The 18,325-nt window shown below is 39.1% G+C and overlaps 1 protein-coding gene across 3 annotated transcripts in view; it reads left to right on the top strand.

Annotated features, from left to right (window-relative positions):
• Positions 1 to 18,325, top strand: part of LOC134227546 (zinc finger protein sens-like) — a 555,365-nt gene that overhangs the window by 367,077 nt on the left and 169,963 nt on the right. The window contains exon 3 of one of the 3 annotated variants that reach the window (XM_062709113.1): positions 6,243 to 6,361. The exons of the other annotated variants lie outside the window; for them this stretch is intronic. The gene's annotated coding sequence lies outside the window, so the exon portion shown is untranslated. The remainder of the gene's footprint in view (positions 1 to 6,242; positions 6,362 to 18,325) is intronic. 3 annotated transcript variants of the gene reach the window in all.

Consider the following 18,325-nt stretch of genomic DNA (forward strand, 5'->3'; position numbering starts at 1 on the left):
AGACCCGCCTTTTCCAGGAGAAGAAACGCCGCCTGGAAGAAGCGGAGTGCGAGGAGATGGAACAGTTGTGCCGTTCTCAAGATACACGCAAGTTCTATCAGAAGCTCAACGCATCCCGCAAAGGCTTCGTGCCGCGAGCCAAAATGTGCCGGGATAAGGATGGGAGCATCTTGACGGACGAACGTGTGGTGATCGAAAGGTGGAAGCAGCACTACGAGGAACATCTGAATGGCGCTGAGAGTACAGGCAGTGAAAGTCAAGGCAGCGGAGGAGATGACTACGTCAGTTCAGCGGACGATGGAAGCCAACCAGCCCCCACCTTGAGGGAAGTTAAGGATGCCATTCAACAGCTAAAGACCAATAAAACAGCTGGTAAGGATGGTATCGGAGCTGAGCTTATCAAGATGGCCCCGGAAAAGCTGGCCACTTGCCTGCACAAACTGATAGTCAGACTCTGGGAAACCGAACAGCTACCGGAGGAGTGCAAGGAAGGGGTTATATGCCCCATCTACAAGAAAGGCGACAAACTGGAGTGTGAGAACTTTCGAGCGATCACCATCCTTAATGCCGCCTACAATGTGATATCCCAGATCATCTTCCGTCGTCTGTCACCATTAATGAACGAGTTCGTGGGAAGTTATCAAGCCGGCTTCGTTGACGGCCGCTCGACAACGGACTAGATCTTTACTGTACGGCAAATCCTTCAAAAATGCCGTGAATACCAGGTCCCAACGCACCATCTGTTCGTTGATTTTAAGGCGGCATACGACAGTATAGACCGCGTAGAGCTATGGAAAATTATGGACGAGAACAGCTTCCCTGGGAAGCTTACCAGACTGATCAAAGCAACGGTGGATGGTGTGCAAAACTGTGTGAAGATTTCGGGCGAACACTCCAGTTCGTTCGAATCGCGCCGGGCACTAAGACAAGGTGATGGACTTTCGTGTCTGCTGTTCAACATTGCGCTAGATGGTGTCATGCGGAGAGCCGGGTGTAACAGCCGGGGTACGATTTTCAACAGATCAAGTCAATTTATTTGCTTCGCGGATGACATGGACATTGTCGGCCGAACATTTGCAAAGGTGGCAGTAACTGTACACCCGCCTGAAACGTGAAGCAACAAAAGTTGGACTGGTGGTGAATGCGTCAAAGACAAAGTACATGCTTGTGGGCGGAACCGAGCGCGACAGGGCCCGCCTGGGGAGCAGTGTTACGATAGACGGGGATACCTTCAAGGTGGTCGAGGAATTCGTCTACCTCGGATCCTTGCTAACGGCTGACAACAACGTTAGTCGTGAAATACGAAGGCGCATCATCTGTGGAAGTCGGGCCTACTACAGGCTCCAGAAGAAACTGCGGTCGAAAAAGATTCGCCACCGCACCAAATGTGTCATGTACAAGACGTTTATAAGACCGGTTGTCCTCTACGGACATGAAACATGGACAATGCTCGAGGAGGACTTGCAAGCACTCGGAGTATTCGAGAGACGGGTGCTGAGAACCATCTTTGGCGGTGTGCAAGAAGACGGTGTGTGGCGGCGAAGAATGAACCATGAGCTCGCCCAACTCTACGACGAACCCAGTATCCAGAAGGTAGCTAAAGCCGGAAGGGTACGATGGGCAGGACATGTTGCAAGAATGCCGGACAGCAACCCTGCAAAGATGGTGTTCGCTTCCGATCCGGCAGGTACGAGACGGCGTGGAGCGCAGCGAGCGAGATGGGCAGACCAGGTGCAAAACGACTTGGCGAGCGTGGGGCGTATCCGAGGATGGAGAGATGCGGCCTCGAACCGTGCATTGTGGCGTCAAATTGTTGATTCAGTGTTATCTGTTTAGATGTTAACTAAATAAATGAAATGAAACATGGCCTCTAAGGGCCTATGGGGATAGCATGGTTTGCTAGTGGTTTTAAATCGAGCCCAGTTGACTTGAAAGGCATAAACTCCACAATGATTTGCAGAACTTCTAACATTCAATTTGGACATAACAAAATCGCAAATCATGCACATGGCTTCCATGGACCTATATGTACACCATGAGTTGCTATTTGTTTTGTAACGTGCCCAGTTGACTTGATACTTCAATCGGTCTGAGCTTCACAGTGATTTGGAGAACTTCGATCATCCGGCTAGGACATATCTAAATCGTAAATTCTGACCTGGTGGAGAATATGGCTTGCTATTGATTTTGTACTGGCCCCAGATGTCTTGGTAGATTAATTTGCCTGATTTCTGAATGATTTGGTGAACTTCTAACATCTGGTGTGGACACACATAGATCGTAAATCATGCTCATGGCCTCTAAGGACCTGTATGGGTTATTATTGGCTTGATATCAAGTCCAGTAATCTTGGTAGATCAATTCATCTGAATTCCAGAATGATTTGGAGAACTTGTAACATCTGGTGTGGACACACATAGATCGTGAATTATTCTCATGGTCTCTGAGGGTCTGTATGAACATCATGGGTCACTATTAACTTTGTATCGAGCCCAGTTGTCTTGGTAGAACAATTGGTCTGAACTCTCGAATGGTTTGGGGAACTTAGAACTTCCGGTTTGGACATATCTAATACGTAAGTGATACACATGGCCTCTAAGGACCCGTATGGGTTGTTATTGGCTTGATATCAAGCCCAGTTATCTTGTTAGATCAACAATCTGAGGTCAGTTTCGGAAAATTTATGAACTTTGGTATATAAGCATGTGATTTTGGCTGAGAAATGCCTGCGATATTGCTAAGTCAAAACCGGGGCAATATAACCCGAATGCCGTAAGTGTAAGTTTTTTTTGGAGCCCTTCAGGAACGTCGTACAAAGTAGGTCAACGTTCCGGAACATAGTTTTCCACGAAATAGGAAAATTCAAGAAGTTTCAGACCTTCACATTATTGCGTTAAAAAGTTATAACAATTTGAAAGTGCGATTCGGGTCATATTGACCCGAACACGTTAGGAACGTTAAGATAGTTCTAAACGCTAGAACTAATCACACAAATGGAACCAAATATGGCATGCAGATGGTTTTGATGACAAGGTGCGTTTCTACAATGGTTCGAGACCCCTCCCCGCTCTAAAAGGCTCCCATACAAATATAACACAAATTTCTGCATAACTCGAAAAAAATCAAACAAAGGAACCAAATTTTGCATGTGTAGATTTTTAAGGGCAAGATATGTTTTTGAGGTGATTCAAGACCCCTCCCGCTCTGGAAGGGGGGGGTCTCAAATACAAATGAGACACAGATTTCCGCATAACTCAAGAACTAATCAAACAAATGAAACCGAATTCGCATGTGGAAAAAACATAAATTTTGACGTCTGCTCTACAATTTTCCCCTTCTGACTTCATAGTTTGATGATGTTTGAAGGGCGAGACGAAGATCGACGGGTCAGTTAATTATCAACAATAAATAGTTGAAAATCAAGATTTTTAAAACAATACAAAGAAGCGTTGAATCTTCCTTGATCGAGAGGACTAAAAAATGAAAATCCATCGAGAAACGGCTCAGACATTTAAGTTCAAAGTCTATCATATTTTCGTGAAGGTCTCCGACTTTCGCAATCACAAAGTGTGCCCCGATACAGGAAACACAGACGCAGTCCTCATAAAAAATTTCACCATCTGTACATTGATTGCAAAGCAGCGTACGATGCACTGAAAAATATAATAATGAACTGTGACAGATAATGTCTGAACATGGTTTTCCAGCGAAACTGATTAGATTGCTACGTGTGACACTTAATGAAATCAAGTATTCAGTGCCAGTTTCAGTGTCAATCTCATTTGTGACTTTAGGTGAATGATGCAGTGATGCACGGCACGGCAGGAACGGTACAATCATCACACGGTCGCATATGCTCTTGGGCTCTGATTCTAACAGTGGACTGGACATTTACATACATGAAGCGTGGACGTTAAAAGAGGTGGACTGAATAATTCTCGGGGTTTACGAGCTAAAAGTGCTGCGTATAATATTTGGAGCGAAAATAGAAAATGGTGTGTGGCGCTGACGCATGTATCACGAGCTGCATCAAGTGAAAAGAGGAAGAAAATATTATAATATGAAATAAAATACGAATAAAATATCGTAGGCACTAGTGGGCTGGTAACTTTGTGTAAATGTCGTGAGAAAGGAAGGCGAAAACAATATTCGACAGAGAAGCGGATAGTGGCCGGCGACTTCGTGGAAGACCACGAGCACGCTGACTGAACGCGGTAGAATCGGACTTGGGACCTTAAACTTTCTGGGAAGCTTTACAATACGCCAGGCATAGGTGGATCGAGGCTGTAACCATCCAAGTATCAGGTACCATGGTGCACATTTTCGCTTAGAGTCCCTCGCTGACACTCGGACGATGATCGCACTCGGTGGGTTGAGCTAGTGCGCTTTGAGCACATGTTCGCTTTTGTGCGGTCTGGTTGCGGATACACGCAGCATTTTAAAGAAACTTAACAGGACCTATAGTCAAACCCCTCCACATCCTATGCAAGCCCCATAACTCCCTTGACCATATTCCCAGCTAGTCCTGTCATTCAAAAAAAAGACACATTCTGTATTATTCTATTGTCGTAGATATCCTTTTTATCCAGTATCCCCTCTCTGTGTTGACTTCTAATTTGGGAATGAAAGGTTTCGTTCAATAGTCAAAGAAAATGAATATTCATATTGCCTCATTACGTGAACTTTCAATTTAGCCCCCGGGAAAAGATGTAGTTAAGTAAATTGATTGACACAATATTAGCTAAATAACTACAGAACCCGTAATGTCAATAGATCTCCCAAATGGACCACAAATTATGCTTTGCAATTCAAATGCCACATTACCGTGCTCTCCCGTAACATGAATCATAACGAATCTCAGCAACTGCTAAACACCAGCCCCGCTCGGTATGCCAAATCTCTGACTTTTATGTTGGCATTTATTGCCTCTTTATAACTGACAACGGCGGGCCGGCCTTTGGACCAGAAAACCAAATTCCGCCCATTTTTCGTTCCGTCTGTCTGTCTTGTCTAGGTTGACTAATAGACCAACTGACGCTTGAATAATTGCTGAATATTGTAGCTCGCAAGCACACAATCACACCCTTCTTGTAGGCCCACTTGTTGTCAGCTCTCCCGTGTCCGCGGTAGGTTCACGCAGCTCGACGCACAATTTCGGGGCCGTATAATAATAATTTTTAAGCGCGCGCACGGCCATTCGTCTTCGGGTTTCATGGTGTGGGAACATTCCCAACATTTGGCGGCCGCGTCCGAACTACTGCGCGAAATTGAAACAGAAGCTCCCGTTGCTATCCGCGATGACGATTATCATTAGTAGAATCAACACAGGAGAAAGCCGGCTTCTCGGCTTTGACGTAGGGTGATTGCGGCTCAACTACGATAATTTGAACGGTTCGCACGCAATAAAATATGTCTGTTCGGGAATTCGGATAATGCCGGTCATTTCGCTGAAGAACGTTGTTCATTAAATTTGAAGCCTTCGTTTGAATCCGACGGACAATATTATTTACTATTAGAAATGTTTGATTATGATCTAGTTTTAAATCATATCCACATCCTAAAACAATTAATTATAGCGTGAGTCCATAAATAATCTACATGGTGCCTTACATGGCTGCAAAATTTTTTATTTTCATATAGTTTTCTCACATTCTCACCATCTTAATGATCTCGATTGACTTGGCGTCATTTATGACTCACGGTGCGACAGTGTTTCGCACTTGAATGGTCCATTTTCCAACATGATGGTCAGTGATATTATAATCAGCGTCAATAAGGTCAGCCGACCTTTGCAGACCGTGCAATTGAAAAACTGCATTCAATGGCGGCAATGGCGGCCGAGAGCCAAGTTAAAGGTCACCCGCGAAGCGAACGAAAAAGGAGGAGCAACGTCTACGTTCCTACGGCCATCTCGTCCGCCCGTTTCAGCTGATTGTCGTGAACCATTTACCGGCAGGACCGCGCCGCCACTACTAACTGCCACCGTCGTCGTCGTACCTCCGTGTGGTGGGCACCATTGCTGTTTATTGATCTTTTCACTTTGGACTAGTTTCGAACGCGGGGATCAAAAGTCTACACCGTGATGGTCGCGGTGAGGACGAGAGATGGCCAGTGGTAATGGTCGGCTGGCTACATGCAATAATTTGCCTCAGGATCGACAGCAGCAGCACCAGCCGAAATAACACTTGTTTTGTGCGCTTTATTGAACTTTGATTTTTCTCTTTCTCTGGTTTGTCTTGCAGGTAGGTGCGTGACGGGTCCGGATTCAAATGGCCCACTGAATGAGCGCGTGCTTTCGAGTGGACCTAACCCAGCTGCTGGCCAGATGGACGCAGTTCTCGTCAGGTACAAAGGTTGGAAGGTATGCAATTATGTGCTCAACAAACCGAGGGTTGTGGTTTGTTCAATGTGGCAAGTGAAGAGCTGCGTTTGAAATAGGCTCTGCGTATGACTGGAAGGAAATGTAGTTTACCTTTACCCTTTGTGCCCTTTGAAAAGACAATACTGAAGCGGAACATGAGTTTGTAGTCACACTCCACTCCTTATATAACACAAATTTCCCTTGTAGATAAAAGGTACACGTTATTAGCTGTCGGACGATCGGCATTTACCCAGAAACGATTTTTTAAATAATATTTATAAAAGTATAAAATCAATTATGTATAAAACTATAGGCCGTCTGTTTGACTCAATATTTGAAGCTATTAGGTAGCAAACTTTGGATGAGATGTTGTATTTGGTCCCTTGAAGCAATCATTTCTCATCAGTTTTTTTTTTTTGGTATTCAGCGCTTTTCAATTAAAAAACTAACCTGTTCGCTTCAGCAAGAGCATAAACATGTGAAACCAACACAATTCGTTGTTGCCACTTCTCGTTTGATCTGAACTTCAGAATTGAACAACAAATTAGGCTTGAATCACTCTTCCATTCAGAAAGTACTCATTCCGATACTCAAATTTGCTGATGGATAACGGCGTTGGCGGCGTCCATACGATCAGCAGAAAATGAAGAAGATTATTGGAGACAAGCCTCCCGGAATCCAAATTTAAATCGACATGCGACAGCATGCGTCAAAAAATAAAAATGACAGTTGACCTTCGCTTCCGTTTTGAGTGGTAGGCCCTTTAAAACGCGAAAGAATTTAGTTTTTGGACTATTATGGGCCAAACACAATTGATACGTTTGCGTGCGTTTTGACAGTTTTCCCATGGGATTGGATTTGGATTGGATTTGGATTGGATTTTGATTTGGATTGGATTTGGATTGGATTTGGATTGGATTTGGATTGGATTTGGATTGGATTTGGATTGGATTTGGATTTGGATTGGTTTTGGATTCGTTTTGGATTGGATTTGGATTGGTTTTGGATTGGATTTGAATTGTATTTGGATTGGATTTGGATTTGATTTGGAATGGATTTGGATTAGATTTGGTTTGGATTTGGTTTGGATTTGGATTGAATTTGGATTTGAATTGGATTTGGATTTGGATTGGACTTGGATTGGATTTGGATTGGATCTGGATTGGATCTGGATTGGATTTGGATTGGATTTGGGTTGGATTTGGAATGGATTTGGATTGGATTTGGATTGGATTTGGATTTGGATTGGATTTGGATTGGATTTGGATTGGATTTGGAGTGGATTTGGATTGGATTTGGATTGGATTTGGATTGGATTTGGATTGGATTTGGATTGGATTTGGATTGGATTTTGATTGGATTTGTATTGGATTTGGATTGGATTTGGATTTGGATTGGATTTGTATTTGATTTGGATTGGATTTGGATTGGTTTTGGATTGGGTTTGGAATGGATTTGGATTGGATTTGGAATGGATTTGGATTGGATTTGGATTGGATTTGGATTGAATTTGGTTTGGATTTGGATTGGATTTGGATTAGATTTGGATTGGATTTGGATTTTGATTAGATTAGATTTGGATCGGATTTGGATTGGATTGGATTTGTATTTGATTTGGATTGGTTTTGGATTGGATTTGGATTGGATTTGGATTGGATTTGGATTGGATTTGGATTGGATTTGGATTGGATTAGGATTGGATTTGAATTGGATTTGGATTGGATTTGGATTGGATTTGGATTGAATTTGGATTGGATTTGGATTGGATTTGGATTGGATTTGGATTGGTTTGATTGGTTTGGATTGGTTTGGATTGGTTTTGATTGGTTTGGATTGGTTTGGTTTGATTTGGATTGGTTTGGATTGGTTTGGATTGGTTTGGATTGGTTTGGATTGGTTTGGATTGGTTTGGTTGGTTTGGATTGGTTTGGATTGGTTGGATTGGTTTGGATTGGTTTGGATTGGTTTGGATTGGTTTGGATTGGTTTGGATTGGTTTGGATTGGTTTGGATTGAATTTGGATTGGTTTGGATTGGTTTGGATTGGATTTGGATTGGATTTGGATTGGATTTGGATTGGATTTGGATTGGATTTGGATTGGATTTGTATTGGATTTGGATTGGATTTGGATTGAATTTGGATTGGATTTGGATTGGATTTGGATTTTGTTTGGATTTGGTTTGGATTCGAATTTTAATTGGATTCGGATTTTAATTGGATTTGGATTGGATTCGAATTTTAATTGGATTCGGATTTTAATTGGATTTGGATTGGATTTGGGTTGGATTTGGATTGGATTTGGATTGGATTTTGATTGGATTTGGATTGGATTTGGATTTGATTTGAAATGGATTTGGATTGGATTTGGATTGGATTTGGATTGGATTTGGATTAGATTTGGATTGGATTTGGATAGGATTTGGATTAGATTTGGATTGGATTTGGATTGGATTTGGATTAGATTTGGATTGGATTTGGATTGGATTTGGATTGGATTTGGTTTGGATTGGATTTGGATTGGATTTGGATAGGATTTGGATTGGATTTGGATTGGATTTGAATTGGATTTGGATTTGATTTGGATTTGATTTAGATTTGATTTGGATTTGATTTGGATTTGATTTGGATTTGATTTGGATTTGATTTGGATTTGATTTGGATTTGATTTGGATTTGATTTGGATTTGATTTGGATTGGATTTGGATTTGGATTGGATATGGGTTGGATTTTGATTGGATTGGATTTTGATTGGATTTGGATTGGATTTGGATTGGATTTGGATTGGATTTGGATTGAATTTGGATTGAATTTGGATTTGATTTGGATTGGATTTGGATTGAATTTGGATTGGATTTGGATTGGATTTGGATTGGATTTGGATTGGATTTGGATTTGGATCGGATTTGGATTTGGATTGGATTTGTATTTGGATTTGGATTGGATTGGATTTGTATTGGATTTGGATTTGGATTGGATTTGGATTGGATTTGGATTGGATTTGGATTGGTTTGGATTGGTTTTGGTTGGTTTTGATTTGATTTGGTTTGGTTTGGATTGTATTTGGATTGGATTGGTTTGGATTGTGTTTAGATTGGTTTGGATTGATTTGGATTGGTTTGGTTTGGTTTGATTTGGATTGGTTTGGTTGGTTTGAATTGGTTTGGATTGGTTTGGATTGGTTTGGATTGGTTTGGATTGGTTTGGATTGGTTTGGTTTGGTTTGGATTGGTTTGGTTTGGATTGGTTTGGATTGATTTGGATTGGTTTGGATTGGTTTGGATTGGTTTGGTTTGGTTTGGTTTGGTTTGGATTGGTTTGGATTGGTTTGGATTGGTTTGGATTGGTTTGGTTTGATTTGGATTGGTTTGGATTGGTTTGGATTGGTTTGGATTGGATTGGTTTGGATTGGTTTGGATTGGTTTGGATTGGTTTGGATTGGTTGGTTTGGATTGGATTTTGATTGGTTTGGATTGGTTTGGATTGGTTTGGATTGGTTTGGTTTGATTTGGATTGGTTTGGATTGGTTTGGTTGGTTTGGATTGGTTTGGTTGGTTTGGATTGGTTTGGATTGGATTTGGTTTGGTTTGGATCGGTTTGGATTGGTTTGGATTGGTTTTAATTGGTTTGGATTGGTTTGGTTTGGATTGGTTTGGATTGGTTTGGATTTGGATCGGTTTGGTTTGGATTGGTTTGGGTTTGGATTGGTTTGGATTGGTTTGGTTGGTTTGGATTGGTTTTAATTGGTTTGGATTGGTTTGGTTTGGATTGGTTTAGATTTGGATCGGTTTGGTTTGGATTGGTTTGGGTTTGGATTGGTTTGGATTGGTTTGGATTGGTTTGGATTGGTTTGGATTGGTTTGGATTGGTTTGGATTGGATTGGATTGGTTTGGATTGGTTTGGATTGGTTTGGATTGGTTTGGATTGGTTTGGTTGGTTTGGATTGGATTGGTTTGGATTGGATTTTGATTGGTTTGGATTGGTTTGGATTGGTTTGGATTGGTTTGGTTTGATTTGGATTGGTTTGGATTGGTTTGGATTGGTTTGGATTGGTTTGGATTGGTTTGGTTGGTTTGGTTTGGATCGGTTTGGTTTGGATTGGTTTGGTTTGGATTGGTTTGGTTGGTTTGGTTTGGTTTGGATTTGGTTTGGATTGGTTTGGTTGGTTTTGGTTTGGTTTGGTTTGGTTTGGATTGTGTTTGGATTGGATTGGTTTGGATTGTGTTTGGATTGGTTTGGTTTGGTTTGGATTGGGATTGGTTTGGATTGGTTTGGATTGGTTTGGATTGGTTTGGATTGGTTTGGATTGGTTTGGATTGGTTTGGATTGGTTTGGTTGGTTTGGATTGGTTTGGATTGGTTTGGATTGGTTTGGATTGGTTTGGATTGGTTTGGTTTGGTTTGGATTGGTTTGGTTTGGATTGGTTTGTGTTGGTTTGGATTGGTTTGGATTGGTTTGGTTGGTTTTGGTTGGTTGGATTGGTTTGGTTGGTTTGGATTGGTTTGGATTGGTTTGGATTGGTTTGGATTGGTTTGGATTGGTTTGGATTGGTTTGGTTGGTTTGGATTGGTTTGGATTGGTTTGGTTGGTTTGGATTGGTTTGGATTGGTTTGGATTGGTTTGGATTGGTTTGGATTGGTTTGGATTGGTTTGGATTGGTTGGTTTGGATTGGTTTGATTGGTTTGGTTGTGTTTGGATTGGATTGGTTTGGGATTGTTTGGATTGGTTTGTGTTGGTTTGGATTGGTTTGGTTGGATTTGGTTTGGATGGGTTTGGATTGGTTTGGATTGGTTTGGTTGGTTTGGTTGGTTTGGTTGGTTTGGATTGGTTGGGATTGGTTTGGTTTGGTTTGGATTGGTTTGGATTGGTTTGGATTGGTTTGGATTGGTTTGGATTGGATTGGTTTGGATTGGTTTGGTTGGATTTGAATTGGATTGGATTTGGATTGGATTTGGATTGGATTTGGATTGGATTTTGATTGGATTTTGATTGGATTTGGATTGGATTTGGATTGGATTTGGATTGTATTTGGATTGGATTGGATTTGGATTGGATTTGGATTGGATTTGGATTGGATTTGGATTGGATTTGGATTTGAATTTGATTTGGATTGGATTTGGATTGAGTTAGGTCAGTGTTTTCAGCATGCAGGAGAATTGCGCAATCATCAGACATATTTTGTTCGGCTTTGTTTGAGTAAACAAACAAATACAATGTAGTGCGCGTTTGATCGCGTTTTCTTTGGCATGCAGAACGATGCCGCATTCATCAGACATTTTTCGTTCTGCTTTGTTTTGGAAAAGATTAATCAATAAGAAGAAACAATTTAGAATGGTCGCTTGGTCTTGAGAATTATTTTGTTCTCTTTTGTTCGGGTGAGCAAATTAAATGATGAGAAAGAAAATTATGCGCTTTCGATCGTGTCTTCATCGCACAGATCATCAGAAATATTTTGATGTTTTTTTTTTGTTCGGACGCGTGAATTAGGCCGATACAAATATTTAAAGACAATTGTGACTCTTCCGCCTCAGATTTTCTGCCTAAAAATAATATTTTGAGGAGGCACAAAAAATTCGGATAATTTTGAGGATTTTCAAATAATTGTTTAACAAATTAATTATTTTATTCCTTACCCTGCTTGACCTGTAAATTGTAACAGTAAGGCCGTTAGGAGGAAAATAATTAGAACGCGTTTGATAATGTTTCTTTTAGCATGCAGAACGTTCATGCGATCATTAGAAATATTTTGTTCTTTATTGTTTTGCTATGCTAATTAAAAGTACTCAGATGGATTGTCGAGTTTGCATCAGCTATCGGGCATGTATGGTAGAGTTAAGGCAAGTATTTTCGTTTGCGTTTATATTTTCGTTACAGTCTTAAAACTAATAAAATAGACACTTTTTTGTCAAAATCATCCGTACCAAATCGTAAGCTCAGGAAAAACGTTCTAGTGTGGAGTTCTAGCAAATGGACACTTTTTTGGTTTATCGATGGGCATTCCAAACAAGGTACCTACACTCACAAAAAACTCCGCATTATATTCATGAGTTCACACATGGATTTTTGCAATGGGGGTAGCGAAATGAATTCCATATTTTCGACACATATATTCCATGCGCCCACATGTATTGCATGAGTGTTCACACATACTAACCATGTGGGTCATAGTATTCATGTGTGAATTTGTATGCAAATAAGTATGTGCCGACGCATGATATGCATATTTCAAAATACATGGATTTTTACCATAAAGTATGTGTCGATTTTCCTGAGTGTAGGTACCAAAGAGCTTAAACATTTCCTCGAAGTTTCGTTGGTATTCATATAGCAATGAAAGCTACACTTAGGACCAGGGTTCTTATATCAGGGTTCACTCACTTCGACATTAGATGGGCGAGGTTAGCGCGGGGTGAAAAATTCATTTCAGTGCAGAACGTAAAAAAACTCGGTTGCTTTTCCATACAAAAATGCAAGCTGGCTTAATCATGAAACTGACATACTGTTACACTTGTTTGTATTTACCTTGTTTAGGACAAGCCTTCTATTAGGGTCTCGCCGACATTTCTCACCAACACGAACGCAGGTTCGTGGTTGCAAACAATCCCATTTGATTTTGCCGTGACAGCTGCTCGTGGTTGCAAACAAACCGAGTAAAAGTGTGAGTGAAACGTGTGTGTACGTACACGATCGCTGAAAGCCTAATGGGCCAAACACAATTGATACGTTTGCGTGCGTTTTGACAGTTTTCCCAATCTAAATCAAAATCAAATCAAAATCAAATCAAAATCAAATCAAAATCAAATCAAAATCAAATCAAAATCAAATCAAAATCAAATCAAAATCAAATCAAAATCAAATCAAAATCAAATCAAAATCAAATCAAAATCAAATCAAAATCAAATCAAAATCAAATCAAAATCAAATCAAAATCAAATCAAAATCAAATCAAAATCAAATCAAAATCAAATCAAAATCAAATCAAAATCAAATCAAAATCAAATCAAAATCAAATCAAAATCAAAATCAAATCAACAAATCAAATCAAAAACAAATCCAAATCAAATCAAATCAAATCAAATCAAATAAAACAAATCAAAATCAAATCAAAATCAAATCAAAATCAAATCAAAATCAAATCAAAATCAAATCAAAATCAAATCAAAATCAAATCAAAATCAAATCAAAATCAAATCAAAATCAAATCAAAATCAAATCAAAATCAAATCAAAATCAAATCAAAATCAAATCAAAATCAAATCAAAATCAAATCAAAATCAAATCAAAATCAAATCAAAATCAAACCAAAATCAAATCAAAATCAAATCAAAATCAAATCAAAATCAAATCAAAATCAAATCAAAATCAAATCAAAATCAAATCAAAATCAAATCAAAATCAAATCAAAATCAAATCAAAATCAAATCAAAATCAAATCAAAATCAAATCAAAATCAAATCAAAATCAAATCAAAATCAAATCAAAATCAAATCAAAATCAAATCAAAATCAAATCAAAATCAAATCAAAATCAAATCAAAATCAAATCAAAATCAAATCAAAATCAAATCAAATCAAATCAAAATCAAATCCAAATCCAATCCAAATCCAATCCAAATCCAATCCAAATCCAATCCAAATCCAAATCAAAATCAAATCAAAATCAAATCAAAATCAAATCAAAATCAAATCAAAATCAAATCAAAATCAAATCAAAATCAAATCAAAATCAAATCAAAATCAAATCAAAATCAAATCAAAATCAAATCAAAATCAAATCAAAATCAAATCAAAATCAAATCAAAATCAAATCAAAATCAAATCAAAATCAAATCAAAATCAAATCAAAATCAAATCAAAATCAAATCCAAATCCAATCCAAATCCAATCCAAATCCAATCCAAAATCAAATCAAAATCAAATCAAAATCAAATCAAAATCAAATCAAAATCAAATCAAAATCAAATCAAAATCAAATCAAAATCAAATCAAAATCAAATCAAAATCAAATCAAAATCAAATCAAATCAAAATCAAATCAAAATCAAATCAAATCAAATCAAAATCAAATCAAAATCAAATCCAAAATCAAATCAAAATCAAATCAAAATCAAATCAAAATCAAATCAAAATCAAATCAAAATCAAATCAAAATCAAATCAAAATCAAATCAAAATCAAATCAAAATCAAATCAAAATCAAATCAAAATCAAATCAAAATCAAATCAAAATCAAATCAAAATCAAATCAAAATCAAATCAAAATCAAATCAAAATCAAATCAAAATCAAATCAAAATCAAATCAAATCAAATCAAATCAAAAATCAAATCAAAATCAAATCAAAATCAAATCAAAATCAAATCAAAATCAAATCAAAATCAAATCAAAATCAAATCAAAATCAAATCAAAATCAAATCAAAATCAAATCAAAATCAAATCAAAATCAAATCAAAATCAAATCAAAATCAAATCAAAATCAAATCAAAATCAAATCAAAATCAAATCAAAATCAAATCAAAATCAAATCAAAATCAAATCAAAATCAAATCAAAATCAAATCAAAATCAAATCAAAATCAAATCAAAATCAAATCAAAATCAAATCAAAATCAAATCAAAATCAAATCAAAATCAAATCAAAATCAAATCAAAATCAAATCAAAATCAAATCAAAATCAAATCAAAATCAAATCAAAATCAAATCAAAATCAAATCAAAATCAAATCAAAATCAAATCAAAATCAAATCAAAATCAAATCAAAATCAAATCAAAATCAAATCAAAATCAAATCAAAATCAAATCAAAATCAAATCAAAATCAAATCAAAATCAAATCAAAATCAAATCAAAATCAAATCAAAATCAAATCAAAATCAAATCAAAATCAAATCAAAATCACATTCATAATTTTGTGGTGTTTGTCTTATCTTTTCTAAAATCTAAACTAAAAACATTTTAACCACAGACGTGTTTATCATAAACTATGGTTAAGGCACGCAAAGCTATATCAGACCATGTAGATCGAATTTGTCTTTTTATGACAGATTAATTATACCATGATCTACAACCTATGGGCACCCATTCCAATATGCCTTTTGAACGAATTTCCTATATTTTCAAACCACTCGAACCAAAAATTCCATTGAAATATTTTACATCACAAATTGCTCTACTTTCCTTTTGAAAACCTTCTATCCGACGATCACTGCACAGCTACTTAATTCACATTTAAACTCTCGTAAAAGCGCATGTTCCCATCCCAGAAGCCCTACAGGCATCTAAAAACCTCGCTACGGCGAAGAGTGACGAACCACTTAAGAAGCAGTCAAGTTCCGACCGGAAACCACCGGCCGAGGATGGAACCCCGAAATGTAGAAATGGAAATGAGTCTCGCACATTAACGCATGGGGTCGCAAAGGTCTGAGAGCTCCGGTGGCGAGCCTAATGGGTGATGAAGACGATGATGATGGTGGCTTTAAATTTGGTCCAACAGGTAGTGCCTGAACCATGCGAGCGGAAATGGAGCGGCATTAAAATTTATGGTAATTATAGATGTGAGCGTATTTGAGCGGACATGCAAATGCATCAGTTTCGTTGTAAGACAAAATCGAATGCACGAAAGCTAATGCCCTTGTTTGTTGAAACACGAGCTGTTACTATTAATGCATAGACACTACAATGATCAGAATGATAAGTTATGATTACGATAATAATTTGTTTTATTTTGAACTGTCTCCGCTGATATAATCTTTCTTGCTTTTATATTCGAAATACCTGAAATATTTTGCTTGCGGAAGTACATGATTGAGATGCGCCAAAAATCCTAAAGCCCCCATAAATGAAAAGATTTCGACGCTCGAAAGCCATTGAACCCAATTTTCTCTCCTATTCAGGACGCACGGCAAACGAGTATCGATAAATTTTCATTAAACTGACTCGCTGGCCGGGAAACGGCATCCAACTGGCACGTCGGATTGACCGGAATCGCTCCGAAGTTCGCACGCTAATTTACGACATGTAGACACGCAGCAGTTCATGGGCCTTGATGGGTCCTCTCTTCCGTAGGTACAGTACTGGTAAATTAAATTATCATTGCGCGTCGTTACCGGGATTGGACGAACGGATGGAACCTGTCTTCAAAGCCCCAATCGCGATGAGAGGGCCCCTTCGGAGAAAATTACTACAACCGGCAGTTACCGACGGTGTTCGATAATTTCTTCTATTGCATTTATTAAATCACATCCTCCTTACGGTCCCGGTCGTTATGCGACTCACTTCGAGGTTTGCGAAGCTGGCAGATGTCCAGCTGGACTTCCCCCGAACATCAACCACCATAGAGTCATAAGCGTTGGCGCTCGTTCCATTCGACGGAGACCAGACGAGATGATTGTTTTTAATTTATTTATCAAATTGAAATTGCCCCTATGGCGAAAACATCGCACAGCGAACCATCACACAGCACCAGCGCGCCGTTTCAAGTTCAGAGCTTCTCAAAACTGACTGGCGTGCTGGCGTGGGATCAGTCACTGGGACGATCATCGCTCCCCGCCATCGTCACCTATCATATTCCGACAGGTCTTCAATCCTCGCTGATCACCGACTAGAGGACGGCCCAAGCAGGCAAGATCCGCGTACGGGTGACTGGGAATTTTCACGCGCCACCATGGCACCATGGGAAGGCACGTTGCAAGAAATTAGCCAAAATTGTTGGCATTCAACATTATTGAGTTTGTGCCAAAATTTTACAAAAGAGATCTTCCGTAAATGGTTTGTTCTGTCATTTCCAAATGCGAACTAATCGTAATAGTTCCTGCATGGTATTAACTATTTAACATCACACAGTTCGGATAAACTCCTCAAATCATTATTCAGTTTCATAATTTCGACCCCTCAATCCCATTGTGATCGGACCTGTTCCATCATTTTGCGCGGAATAGTGGCTGACGAAGATCATCATCAGTAGAACGGTACCAACCAACCGACCATCAAGCACACTGTCTATCGGAGTGCCCGTTGAGCCTGCGTGTGCTGCCCGATGGGAAGGAAATGCGCATTCATGTTGCCATATGCACCCGGCTGCTGCGGCAACATGTGCCGCGTGGGAGCCACCGACATTAACATATTTGGCATCGACACTGCACTTGACTCCGATCCGACAGCTCGCTCTGTGGAGTGGTTTCGGTTCAGGATGGAAGGCAGTTTTCCCATCGAACCACGAGATGCCCGACCAGATCAGCAGGGTGATGAAAGATGTGGGATATGGAGATGATCTATTTTAGGACATGACCGTAAATTGCGCGTGACGCGCTGTGCTCGCAGGTTTCGAAGAAGGGTAATCTGCATACAATGTTGCGGATCTACGGTTTAGTTGGAGGCAGCGATGATCTATGGCGGAATGACAAATCGATTTCGAATGGTGAAAAGAGGCACTTTAGGAACGATTGAAGCTGATGCGTTTGAATGAATAAATATTGCAAGGGTTCATTGTTAAAGGGGTTGAAGGATCGATGCAGTTTACCGTTCGCTCGTTAGGTGATTCAATCCCATACTGACATCAAAACAACACAAATAATACATTGCAAGGTGTATTCTGAGGTCAAGCTTCATCCTGAGCTTGATTGATCGCTCATGGTTGCAGTTCCGATGTATTTACAATAACGGTGTCTGCAACGCTATAGGACGTCAATCAATATTGGGAATTGGGAGAGAAATTTTGTTACACAAGCATCATTGAGTTTGAAAGAATTTACCACACCGCGGAAAGGTTTTCATGACGGAGAACATCTTTTTCGAAGATTTTATTTTTTAGTTCTTGTATGCTTGGATTTGACCCTATTTCTAATTCTTGCGATAGCTAGGAAATTTTCCTACTTTTTTTTAGTTGACCTGTAGTAAAATTTCAACATAGAAGACCAAGAGAACAAATATTAGAAAAGTGATGTGGGTTCCTACGGAAGCTCCTCCGGGAA

This window comes from Armigeres subalbatus, chromosome 3 (assembly GCF_024139115.2).
Source record: "Armigeres subalbatus isolate Guangzhou_Male chromosome 3, GZ_Asu_2, whole genome shotgun sequence".
In the NCBI taxonomy this organism is placed as follows: Eukaryota; Metazoa; Arthropoda; class Insecta; order Diptera; family Culicidae; genus Armigeres; species Armigeres subalbatus.